The sequence below is a fragment of the Bos taurus genome, chromosome 2 (assembly GCF_002263795.3).
Source record: "Bos taurus isolate L1 Dominette 01449 registration number 42190680 breed Hereford chromosome 2, ARS-UCD2.0, whole genome shotgun sequence".
Taxonomy (NCBI): Eukaryota; Metazoa; Chordata; class Mammalia; order Artiodactyla; family Bovidae; genus Bos; species Bos taurus.
This window is the reverse complement of record NC_037329.1, coordinates 114865828-114879121: the sequence shown is the minus strand read 5'-3', so window position 1 is coordinate 114879121 and position 13294 is coordinate 114865828. Positions and strand designations below refer to the sequence as shown.

At 42.9% G+C, this 13294-nt stretch overlaps 1 long non-coding RNA gene across 2 annotated transcripts in view; it reads left to right on the top strand.

The window, feature by feature from the left end:
- LOC101902260 (uncharacterized) overlaps window positions 1–9793 on the top strand; it is a 41750-nt gene extending 31957 nt beyond the window's left edge. Inside the window, exons 2-4 of one of the 2 annotated variants that reach the window (XR_003031374.2) lie at window positions 6064–6093; window positions 7102–7279; window positions 9256–9793. This is a non-coding gene — a long non-coding RNA (uncharacterized lncRNA). Of the gene's footprint in view, window positions 1–3071; window positions 6094–7101; window positions 7280–9255 lie in introns of those variants that run through there. The other variant, XR_805084.4, reaches the window with a different exon arrangement.
- The last annotated feature ends 3501 nt before the right edge of the window (window positions 9794–13294 follow it).

The following is a 13294-nucleotide window of genomic DNA, read 5'->3' as shown; positions in this document are numbered from 1 at the left end:
TATACCGTCCTAGAATTCATATGCAATGAAAGTAGAAACAGACCAGAAAAGATAATTCATTTTCCCAAATTTCCATTTAATTAATCTATAATGGGTCATTGTTGCTTAATATGGATTAGACTTAGCTCTAAGATTGGATTGTGTATTCCTTGGATAGAGTACAGAATATTTGCACTTATATTGCTTCCACTTGGGTTACCGAGCATTGGACTAATTGAAAACACACAGTTAAATGTCTGTTGAGTTACCGTAGGGACTAATCATTTGTAATTATTATTGGGTTTCACAATATCTGTAGAAATATACAGAGCTCAAAAATGAAGGGAATGAGGGAGAATAAAAATGCACACAGCTAGAAAGTGACAAGAGACAAATTATTTTACAGCAGATTTTTCTACCTCTCTGTAGCTCTGCAAGCATATATATCCTTTAGCCATGTGGTTTTAGCACTTTATATTATTGCTGTCAGATCTACAGTGCATTTTAAAGGCAGCGTCCTAACTGGTGTTTAAGCAGGAAGAGACAGCCTGCAGTATTCGCAATGTAATGTAGAGAGAGCCGGAAACAGTGAGCAAGTTGGCACTTTGTAGATCATTATTGCCCTTGCTTAATAAAGTAATAGATGCTTGGACATCTCTTTGAAGTGGTTGCCAACTTCCTCACAGTGCTGTGAAACCTGATACTTCTGCCTTTAAACAGTGTGTGAGAGTGCAAACAGTAGTACTTGTGAATTCATTCAGCCACTTCCAAACTGAAGTCTAAGCAGGGAGCCAGGATCCAAGACTGAGAGGAGGGGGAGGTGGCCTATGCAAGTTTCCCCGGCTGGATGCAGATCTCTCTGACTTAGTTATGCGGACTTGAACTTTACAGAGATAAATGCTGGTTTCCCCAAAGGATCTAAAGGAATTAAAAGAAGGAACTTTGATCTTCATGGCAGGTTTTTTTCATTTAATAAGCTCACAGCAGAGTTTAAGTCAAAGCCAACTCAACCCACTTTTAATAAAATGCTTATTGGGTGACCAAATTTAATAGGTGCATTTTAGAAGGTGGAAATATGTCCAAATAACAGAGGGGTGGGGGGCAGTCAGGAGAATATTTTTCAGCTTGAACTGAGATGACTACTCAAAAAGGTTGGCTCCATCCTAAGGCTGAAATAATTTTCTGTTATCTGCCTTCCCGTCCTGAGCGGGTGGTCCATGTACTAACATACTTGAAAATGTCGAGTCATTTTTGTATGTATCCTCAATGCCACCCAGGAAGCTGAGGAAGCTTTATTTCCAGAATTGTATGCTGACCTTGGGTATGTACTCACAATCTCTGTTGCATTTGGAGAGAACATGATATCTGGGTTGCTGTCCTTGCTCAGTTTGCTTGCTAACAAAGTGGTTTAGAACAAAGGTTGACTCCTTGGCAGCTCATGGCCCACTAAATTGTGTAAGAGAGTCAGAGGTCTGAATATGCCACTTTGGCTATTGCTGAGGCCACAGGCCACTATGTCAGAAGAGAAGAGCGATGACGCTCCTGTGCTACTCACTGGCAAGCGGCAAAAGATCGTGTGGTACAGAGAAGAACTGATTTGAACAATTCTCAAATAGAGAAGTCTTGATTTGAACACTGGTCCAGAGCAGTGCAGAAGGGGCTTCCCTGGTGGCTCAGTGGTAAAGAATCTGCCAGCAATGCAGGGAATGTGGGTTCGATCCCTGGGTAGGGAAGATGCCCTGGTGAAGGAAATGGCAACCGACTCCAGGATTTTTGCCTGGAGAATTCCATGGACAAAGGAGCCTGGTGGGTTACAGTCCACAGGGTCACAAAGAGTGGGACATGACTGAGTGGCTGAGCACAGCACACACCAGAGCAGTGAAAATCCACTCCCAAAATGCATGCATCCAAAAATGTAGATCTCCATGTTTTTTCATGAAAAATCCATATTCTGTTGAAGCATTGTTCAACAAACACTTTCCCCAGTGAACGAAATGGCCTATATATCTGCACTGTCCAATATGGTAGCCACAAACCACATGTGGCTACGGAGACAGAGACACTGAACTTTCATTTTACTTATTTTCAATTCATTTTAATTTAAACAGTCACATGTGTCTAATAGATTTTATACTGCACAGCACAGTTCTAGAGGGACCACAGCAGGAATGTGAGTCCCTGCTTTATGTGCTACTTAAAATTGATGGAGATGGTGTCTGCTGTGTGTGTTTAACATTTGGGAGATTCTATTTAGTCTTCCCAGGAAGCTGCGATGCTGATTATGAAAGCAAAACACATTCCTGCAACATGGTAAGTCCCTCATTAAAAATCAGAATGAAAAAAAATGAAAAAACAAATAAAACAAACTTGAGGCTACAGATATTCCTAGAGCAGGATTGATGATTATTTCTTGGCCAAACATTCTCTACGATGAAAAGTGGTAATGTCTCAGCAAGTGGATCTCTCTCCTATTGTCATTCATTTCTGGATACTGGGTTCCTGCACTTTTATCTGTGTTGGGGAGCTAACTCCTTTCCAAGACATCTTAGAAAAACAAAACATTTTTCTCTCTAAAACAGAGAAAGGAAGATGTGCTAGGTGTGGGAAAATGCTTAACGGCACAGGCTTCAACTTGCTACCAAGTCATGTCGTATGTAGCCGTAACTCACTTATTCAGAGTCTGCACGGTGCTCTCTATGGAAGTGCTTATATAATTTACTTATTTCTAAGGCTAAACTCTAGCAGTCTATTTTGCTCATTATGGAGAGGATGATGGTATATTTGCAGTAAAGACAGTAGAAAATATCTCTCTGGAATACTCATTGTTAATGGAAGACTGGATCAAAACTCAGCAATGTTAATTATTTGCTGTGTGTGTGCTCAGTTGCTGAGTTGTGTCTGACTCTTTGCAGCCCCATGGACTGTAGCCTACCAGGCTTCTCTGTCCATAGGATTTTTCAGGCAAGAATACTGGAGTGGGTTTCCACTTCCTTCTCCACAGGATCTTCCTGACCCAGGGATAGAACCCGATCTCCTGCATTTCCTGCATTGGCAGGCAGATTCTCTAGCCACTGAACCACCTGGAAAGTCCTAATTACTTGATACTACTCTCCAAAAATATGGTTGAAGTTTGAAAAAATTGAATGAGAACCAATATATTTTCAGTTTGTTCTGAAGTGTTGACTGCTCAAAGAAAAGCAGATTAAACTTAGAAGTAGAAGAGACTTCTGGGAACATTCTAAAGAAGTTATTTGGTATTTTGAACTTATTTTTAAGGCTGCTTGGACTTATTAACACTAGTCCTATATTTCACTTCAAATACTTTATTTCAGAGTTGATGGTTTCCCTTTTCTTGTCTGTGGCTGTATCAGTACTGTTGTTATCAGGATCAGTAAGAGCCTTGTTTTGATTTCTGAGTTGGGCAAAGAGCAGGAAAGAAAGGAAAAATTGGGGGAGGCGGAGAGACTAATGCATAATAGAAGTTGAGAGAAAAGGAAGATGTCAAGGTTTTGGATGATGATGAGGGGAAATTTACAGACTTGTGAGTAACATGGGTGCCCACTTACAGAGCATTTCCTTCCAGCACTGGGAACTGAACTAGAATAGTTACATTAATTATTTTGCATCATTATCATGAAGTAGGTTTTTCCTCCCATGCTGCAGATGGGGAAATCAAAGTTTAGAGGTGAAACAACTCACTCAAAGCACTCCCTAACCTGCTTCCAGGTAAAAGGAGATGAGCCTGGATTTAAAAGAAAAGCCTGCAGAGTGCCAGGCCACTGCCCTCATGTTACAATGTACCCTCAACTGCAGTGAGCAGTGAAAGCCTGAGGGTGTGGGTGGTCATGATGTGCGGGACCCCTTAGAGAAGGATGAAAGAGGTGGTGCAGACAGCGTTGGGTGGGTTCCAGGTGCTCATCACCGGGCCCCCAAGAGAAATTAGGAAATGAATTACAAGCTGGTGAGGAGTGAGAAGGGATGATCACGGGGTGACTGGCTGGTGGTGGGTACCAGAATTTTCACAAGCCAGGAGTTCCAAACCCAGCTTGCCTCTCCTTGCATCTCTGCAAGTAGAAACTTATCACCACCAAGGATGTAGCTGAAACACCTTGCAAACGGATGGTTAGATTCATTGCTGGAAACGTGTTGGATGCTTTGTGGGTTGGCGATGTCCACCTTTCCAAGGAATTCTTTTCAGAGAAGGTTCTCTCTGATCTCAAAGGGTTAACTGTGCCAAAGGATGTACTCACTCAAGCAGTAAGCCTTTTTGGAATATCTGCTACATAGGGTCAGTTCTTCTGCATGCTGTAAATATTGGATGAATGCTTACTATGTCTTAGATAATCTTAAGTGCCACAAAGTGTGAACAACTCCACGTATTGGAGAATACTTTCAAAAGGTTGCCCGCTTGTTGGGTGCTCAGTCGTGTCTGACTCTTTGCAACTCCAGGGCCTGTAGCCCACCAGGCTCCTCTGTCCATGGGATATTTCAGGTAAGAATACTGGAGTGGGTTGCCATTCAAAAGGTTAAATGTACTCAATCTCTTATTTTAATACAGGCTCCTCTCAACCCTTTATACCACAACACTGCGGGGCACTAAAATCCTACTTAAAGAAGAGAGTGCCTTTTCCTTGCAGGGTATTTATAACTTCCTCTCAATTTAGGGTTTGACATGGTTGAGGAGAAAACTAAATATAACCAGTGTTTGTATTTTCGCTTATAGGCCTATCGGGCATTGAAAAGGAAGGTTGAGAACACAAGCTTTGTTAGAAAGGCTCCTAGTGTTAATCAGCAGCTGTATGTATCTCAGGGAAACAGTTTGTAACTAAAAATAGAGCCTCTCTAACTATAGCAACTCAGAGCATTTAATACCCAGATTCTACAGGGGCAGAAATAAATCCCCAAAGAGTATCTGATTAAGGAGGGGTGGAGTGGCAGGGCTCAAGGGGTGGGAAGGACTGTGCCCCCCAAATCCAGGGCTGTGATAATCTGCATCAGTTTCAATCAAATATGCTTACTGCATTCACAGGAGATTTACCCAGTCTCCAAGACTATTAGAAATCAGTTAGTAACAATGAAGCTAGAAGGAAAAACAGAGCACACAAGCTATTTTTAGCACACTAAGCCAAATTGTTTTTTTTTTTTTTTTTTTAAAAAAAGGACCAGGAGAATAAGTATGCAGTAAGGAAATATAAACACTAAAAGGAAAGGGTAATATAAACTTGTTGGTATGTGGCCATAGTTTACTATACATGTGAGATTTACACATACATTGAAGACATTTGTTTTAGAATGGCCATCTTTGTATTTCATTTGTTAAATTCAGATATCTAGAAAGCTGCTTTTTAAATGAATTAGAACTTTGAAGATTTTTTTGGTTGTTGTTAACTAGCGCTGTGGACTGATTTGTCCTCCCCACCCCAACCCTGCCAAGGTCACATGTTGAAGCTTTAACCTTCAAAGTAGCAGCATTTGGGGCTTCCAAGGTGGCTCAGTGGTAAAGAGTTTGCCTGCCAATGCAGGAAACTCAGATTAATCCCTGGGTCAGGAAGATCCCCTGAAGGAGGAAATGGCACCCCCACTCTAGTGTTCTTGCCTGGAGAATCCCATGGACAGAGAAACCTGGTAGGCTACAGTCCATGGGGTCACAACAAAGTTGGAGATGACTGAGAGCACTGTTGGATCTTTAGACCCAATTTAGATGAGGTCATGAGGGAAGAGGCTGCATGATGGAGTCAGAGACAGCAGAGTCCTTGCTCCCCCTTCTCCTCTCCCTCTCTTTACCTTGTGAGGACGTAAGAAGTCAGCTACTGCAAGCCAGGAAGGGGTCCCTAATGAAGAACTCAATCAGCTGGCGCCTTGATCTCGGACCTGCCGACTTCCAGAACTGTGTCTCCAGAAATAAATGTCTGCTGTTTAAGCCACCCGGTCTGCTGTGTTTTGTTACAGCAGCCACGCAGACTCACACCATCAGCACTGCCACCGTTGTGTTGAAAAGATAAATTGCATGGATATTGTTCAGCAGTCAAGGAACAACCAATTAAACATCTTTCTTCCCCCTCTCCATTTTTTCCTTCTTCCTAGAGGACTGAAATCCTTTGGAAATGTCAGCAGGTAAGGACATCTCCTAATACGTGTTCTGATCCTCACTGGTCTTGATAAAATGTTTAAGGTATTTCCACAATGTGTAGAGTTTAGTTTGTAACTAAAAGGCAAGACCTGAGGAGCTGAGAATTTCTGTGTCTGTGGACTTTTAGGATTAAAAACTAATCCTAAAGTGTTTAAACTATTTACAGTCACGCCTTTGTTTGGAAATAGTAATTGTTATGATCTAGGCAATGGAGTATTACCTAGTTCCATATATACAGGTAAATAAGTTAAGGAACTTTTCCCCACATTGAAGAACTTTGAGCCTGGTAATACGTATTTATGATATATTCGATGAATACCCTCCTTGCAACAACAGCAATCAGATTAACTTGAGAAACGAAAACACAACAAAAATAGGAAAAGAATAGAATCATTCTTCTAAGCCCATCTTGCACATTATCTCATTTTTCTTTGTATTTTGGGGTCAAAATTATAGTGGCAGCTGTAATAGCACCCTGTACTGATCGGGGCAACTCAGTCAGAAAAGTTTAAGTTAAGGGATCGTTTATTCCTCAGAAACTTTAAAATAATAGCTTTCCATTTCAAGAGGACTTAGACCAACCATTCTTAAATTCTGTTGATGCACTTTTTGTTGTTGTTTTTTTAGAGTGATGAAGGGCCCAGAGCCGAGGAAGAAATTCCATTGCTATTCTCAGATGTATATAGCCAAACATGGATAAAAACAAGGAAACTTTTATAGCACTGTATATTGTTGAAGTCCTCTTGGTTAAAAATGGAATAAAACAAAACAAAACAAAAACATTGTGGGCAGCCTCTTTTCCTTGATGCAGACCTATCGGGTAGGGCTGGATGATTTTTCTTGGTCTCTTTCCCAGGTTGTTTTAATGCACTGTGAATGATATTAAATGGACCCATGTGAAAGTGCTGCTTTTGTGGGTCAAAAATGGTCTAATATTGGCAATTTCTTCTGGTCAGATTTCGAATGGATATTTCTGGGTTTGTGTTATGCAGGTTGATTACAAAACTGATCAACAAGAGTACTCAGGCATTTGGAACTTTCTTCTCTCCCCCTTCATTACTCACCTGCTATGATGAGCTGACACTTCCATATGCTGCATTCTGCCTGGATGTGCTCAGATTTCATTGAAACATCAGAACAGGAGGAGAGTGGAATCTGGAATTATAGACAGTAAGTTTTTTATGGTCACAAGAATTAAAAGCCTGAGGCATAGATAAAATAGGCCTTAGGCTATGGTTTATTCCCAGTACTGACATGTACAGCTCTCTCTCCCATTAAAGAAAGGGTGAGTGTTAAATATAATTGCCATTGTTAAGGAATAACTTGGAATTGGTTCTTATTAAGTCAGTCAGTTATTTTGCAATATTAGCAGTGAACTCTTTTCAATACATCTTATACCTAAAACCCATGATGTCCTGACCCCATGGATGAGAACCCCTGGTGTCGCCAAACAGTCCATGGGAACAAAGGGGTTAAACTCTTAAAGCCTTGAGCCTGGGCTCCTGGGAGTCTGTATAATGTGCCTGCCAGGGACGATCAAGAATTCCATGTCTGGGAAACCTCTTTCAGTTTGGATCCAATCTGTAAGTTAAAATCAGTTGCTTTAAAAACCCTCCCAAACGCTGCAGTCCCTTGGAGGAGGCTGGACAGAGCCTCAGAGGGTGAGATCCCTCAAGAGGCAGAAAGAGCTGGAGTGGCCACAACCAAGCCTAGCCACAGAGCCCTGTCAAACAAGTGCTGTATTTCAGAGGGCAGCGAATGCAACAATCCCAGTAGGGCTCTGCTTGATAAAGACCGAACACCTGAAATGGCCACTTAAGGCAACTGCAGACTGAAGATCTGTGCAGCGGATAGAAAATGCCTTGCTACAGAGAAACATTCCCAGAACTCCTGGAAATGGGTCTTCAGGTGACAGAATGGAACCAGGGCAGCAGCAAAGGATGCACACAGGCATGGCCAGGGACAGGTCCTTCACTTAGTGAAGGAAGGCTTGGACGTGAACACCAGAACTTCATAGAACAGTATCTGATGTTTATTTTCGGGGTGTGGTGGTGCTAGCTGTGGTTCTGCTGGTGTGTGTGCACACATTCTTACACTAATTAGTTAGTCACCTCTCTCCAGTTTTTTTACTTCATAATGTGGGTTTCATCACTCTCAATGGACTCTTTATAAAGTCTTGAGTAGAAGAGTCTGTTCGGATTTTTTACAGACATATTTGTACCAGATGGAATCAATGAAATTCTTACGAGTCTCAGATCCTCCCAGAAGGCTGACCAGATAAAGAACGATCCTTCCAGAGTGCGTCCCGGCAAGGCTTGGTGCGGCCTGGGCGTGTCTACTGTCAGCTAGGACAAAAACTTGCTTGCTTTTGGTCATGTCCTCGCTGCTTATATTTGGCAGAGATAGGGCAGGAAACCCATTTATGTATTCTTTTTTTCCCTCACAGCAGAGTTTTGGGAGAGAACGAATCAAATTCATAAGGACAAGGGGACTTGCCTGGTGGTCCAGGGATTAAGAATCTGCCTTCCACTGCAGGGGACACGGTTCAATCCCTGGTCAGGGAACTAAGATTCCCACATGCTGCAGGGCATCTAAGCCCACACACCAGGACTAGAGAGAAGCCCTCAAAGAAGCCAAAAAAAAAAAAAAAAAGAAAGTTAATACTAAAAAATAAAGACCTTCGGAATAGCTATACAAATGACATCATTGTGTGTCATGATATGATTTGATGATTTGGAATTGGATTAATAATATGATTGAGGAAGACAAAGGCTTGAATCTTAGGAGCAACTATTTGGGCAGTCATTTAAATCAAAAAAAATAAATTTCCAGAAAGAGGCTACTTGAAGACCAATCAAATACGGGTGAATATTTAAGACAAGGTCAGCGTTAAATCAATTAGCCTCCCAGGTGACCCAGTGGTAAAGGAATCCGCCTGCAATGCAGGAGACCCAGGTTCGATCCCTAGGTTAGGAAGATCCACTAGAGGAGGAAATGGCAAATCGCTCCAGTATTCTTGCCTGGAGAATCCCATGGACAGAGGAGCCTGGCAGAGTCCATGGGGTCACAAGGAATGGGACATGGCTGGGGGACTAAACACACACTCACGAAGCTTTTTCTTTTTTTTCTCTCTCTCTTAATTTCAGTCTCCTAGTTGGACATGAGAAATTATGGTAAAAAATGGGACCTTTTATGGGAACGAAGTGGGAACTCTACTTGGTCATGGCCATTCAGGGTAAACCTGAGTCTAATTCCACCAAGACGTCTACAGAGAAGTGGGTCATCTTCCGTGAGACACAAATTCCAAACTTACTGCGAAAGAACTTTCCTGATATTAATACACAGTTGGAATAAAAGTAGTATCTGGAACAAGAATTTCTAAATCTATTCCTTATCAAGTAGAAATTAAATGGCTTTCAATGTTGGTGCTCGTTGTTTCTTAGCTGTTTGCTCTGGGAAGAACTTGCACTTGGGACCTGTAACGAAAGCAGGGCTTGAGGGGAGAGTCTAGGGCAAAGCTCCTAGGAGTTGCCGAATGGCCCATCACTATAATTAATAAGATCGCCTTGCTGATCCCAAAAGACACTCACTCATTCTAATAATCCCTAAAAATATTTCTGGAGCGATACAGGGTAGAAATATATGAATTGAAAATAAAAACATGCATTGAACACTTTTGCACAGTTTATAGGCAATTTTTGATCAGAGAAAGGCTAGAAAGAAAAAAATCTCCAACCTAGCCGTCTTGTATCATAGCCTTCCTTCACACAGACTTAATTTTTTGAGGACATTGATGGACAGATATGACTGGATTAAGGGAAATGAGGAAGGAGATATCAAATCTGAAGGAATAAGATTATTTAGTTATTTATGATTTACTAACATCTCTTCCCAGGTGGTGCAGTGGTAAAGAACCTGCCTGCCAGTGCAGGAGACATGGGTTCATTCCCTGGATGGGGAAGATCCCCTGAAGAAGGAAAATGGCAACGCACTTCAGTACTCTTGCCTGGAGAAACCCATGGACAAAGGAGTCTGGTGGGCAACAGTCCACAGGGTCACAAAAAGTCAGACATGACTGAGCACGAACACACATATAATATCTCTTAAGGTGAAAGCTCCACTTCTATTGCCTCACTTTTCTATGTGGAGGGTCTTCAATCAGAGCAGAGATTCATATATTTTGTGGCACGGGTGGCGGGGGTGGGGGGGGGGCTCTCTTAGGAAGTCTGACAAAGCCTATGGACCCCTTCAGAGAATAATGTTTTTAAATGTATACGATATGGTATTTAGAGGCATAGAGGAAATTAATTATAGCTAAATGCCATTTTCAAAATACTAGGAAAAAAAACCATGAAAAGTTATGATATAATAGCATATATGTTTCTTCAGTTCAGTTCAGTTCAGTCACTCAGTTGTGTCTGACTCTTTGCAACCCCATGAATTGCAGCATGCCAAGCCACCCTATCTATCACCAACTCCCGGAGTTCACCCAAACTCATGTCCATTGAGTTGGTGATGCCATCCAGCCATCTCACCCTCTGTCATCCCCTTCTCCTCCTGCCCCCAATCCCTCCCAGCATCAGAGTCTTTTCCAGTGAGTCAACTCTTCACATGAGGTGGCCGAAGTACTGGAGTTTCAGCTTTAGTATCAGTCCTTCCAAAGAACACCCAGGACTGACCTCCTTTAGAATGGACTGGTTGGATCTCCTTGCAGTCTGAGAGACTCTCAAGAGTCTTCTCCAACACCACACTTCAAAAGCATCAATTCTTTGGTGCTCAGCTTTCTTCACAGTCTAACTCTCACATCCATACATGACCACTGGAAAACTGTAGCCTTGACTAGATGGACCTTTGTTGGCAAAGTAATGTCTCTGCTTTTGAATATGCTATCTAGGTTGGTCATAACTTTCCTTCCAAGGAGTAAGCATCTTTTAATTTCATGGCTGCAATCACCATCTGCATTGATTTTGGAGTGCCCTAAATAACAAGGCAGAACAGCAGGTCTGAACCTCGGTGATTCTGAAGTTCTGATACCCATGAATGAGCTTCCAGACCTTTCCAGGGTAGTAACGTGCTGGGAACACACCTGACAGAGTCACATGTGCTGCTTATGTGAGTCTGGCTTTCTCTCTCCTTCCATAACATAAGGAAATGCTGAATTTCAGCTAGAGGTTAGTAGGTTGGAGAGAGGTCGATGACAATAAAGAAATTTTTCCTCTTTCCAATTTCATAGGCCCCTGGGATTCTCTCCAGGGACCTCTTGTTAAGAGGCCACAACTTTTCATGGGAGGAGGTGGGGCTCTGGGCCTCCTGACTCTGAGAAGAGGCACTCCTGCTCAGCTCAGCCTCTCTCTGGTGTTTCTCTTTTCCATCCAGCCTGCTGGCACAATCAGTCCTGAATATTCAGTGGAAGGACTGATGATGCTGAAGCTGAAACTCCAGTACTTTGGCTAGCTGATGCAAAGAGCTGACTCATTGGAAAAGACCCTGATGCGGGGAAAGATTGAAGGTGGGAGGAGAAAGGAATGACAGAGGATGAGATGGTTGGATGGCATCACAGATTCAATGGACATGAGTTTGAGTAAGCTCCAGGAGTTGGTGATGGACAGGGAAGCCTGGCAGGCTGCAGTCCGTGGCGTCACAAAGAGTTAGACATGACTGAGAGACTGAACTGAACTGGTGTCAAAATGCATATGTTCCTCTCTGTCTGCAGAGCCACCTGCCCCTTTGAGGGAGACCCACAATTTTGAACTGTGGTAGACACTGATTGGGCAAATCTCTCCGTTTCAGGGGTTTGTTGTTGTTTAGTCACTAAGTTGGAGAAGACAATGGCAATGCACTCCAGTACTCTTGCCTGGAAAATCCCATGGACGGAGGAGCCTGGTAGGCTGCAGTCCATGGGGTTGCAAAGAGTCGGACATGACTGAGCGACTTCACTTTCACTTTTCACTTTCATGCATTGGAGAAGGAAATGGCAACCCACTCCGGTGTTCTTGCCTGGAGAATCCCAGGGACGGGGGAGCCTGGTGTGCTGCCATCCATGGGGTCGCACAGAGTCAGGCACGCCTGAAGTGACTTAGCAGCAGCAGCAGCAGTCACTAAGTTGTGACCGACTCTTTTTGATCCTATGGACTGTAGCCTGCCAGGCTCCTCTGTCCATGGGATTTTCTAGGCATGAATATTGGAGTGGGTTGCCATTTCTTTCTCCATTTTAAGGGCTGGTGTTCACAATTCTTTGTAGGGGTACTAAATAAACTGTGCACTCCAGTTCAGCTCTTCTCAGTCATAAGGCTGCCATTTTGGTGTCCAATCATCTCTGTGGTCTTCCTCCTCTGTTACCTCCAGTAGCTCGAGTATGAGTCTGAAATGCTTATAGAGATTCTGGAGGCAGACTGGCTGGGTGCACAAGTGCCTCTGCCACTCTTGACCTGGGACTTTGCAAAAGTGATCTATTCTCCATCTTAGTTTCCACATTTGTAAGATGAGGATGATGATGGAACCTGCCCCATAGGGTTGTATGAGAATTTAAGGAGTTTGTTCAAATTAAGGTCTTAGAATGACATTGGGAACTACGTGTAAGCTCAACAAATGCTTATTTTCATGGTTCTGTGGTGTGGTGTGGAGAAAGGTATGCTGTCGATTGAGCTCCTAGCCCCAGCAGTTTTTGCTTGGAGTTGCCGGTTGCCTCGATGGGTGAAATCAACTAGATACCTGTCAGATCATATCTACTTGTGCTGGGTAAACACAACCAAAGTGTCAAACTTTGCTTATTTGCAGAGAGACATAATCCCCACATACACTTTGATATGACTGTGCCAGTTATTAAAATAGTGAGGTTTTAGGCTGCATTCCATGAAATCATGAGTTTTGTAGCCCCAAATGGTTAAATACCAGGAAGTTCATGTGATTGTACCTGATTGTACCTGATGCTTCCATTTTGTTGTTCAGATGCTCAGTCACGTCTGACTCTTTGTGAGCCCATGGACTGCAGCACACCAGGCTTCCCTGTCCTTCACTATCTCCTGGAGTTTGCTGCAACTCATGTCCATTGAACTCGTGATGCTATCTAACCATCTCATCCACTGCTGCCCTCTTCTCCTTTTGCTTTCAGTCTTTCCCAGCATCAGGGTCTTTTCCAGTGAGTCAGCTCTTCCCATCAGGTGGCCAATGTATTGGAGGTTCAGC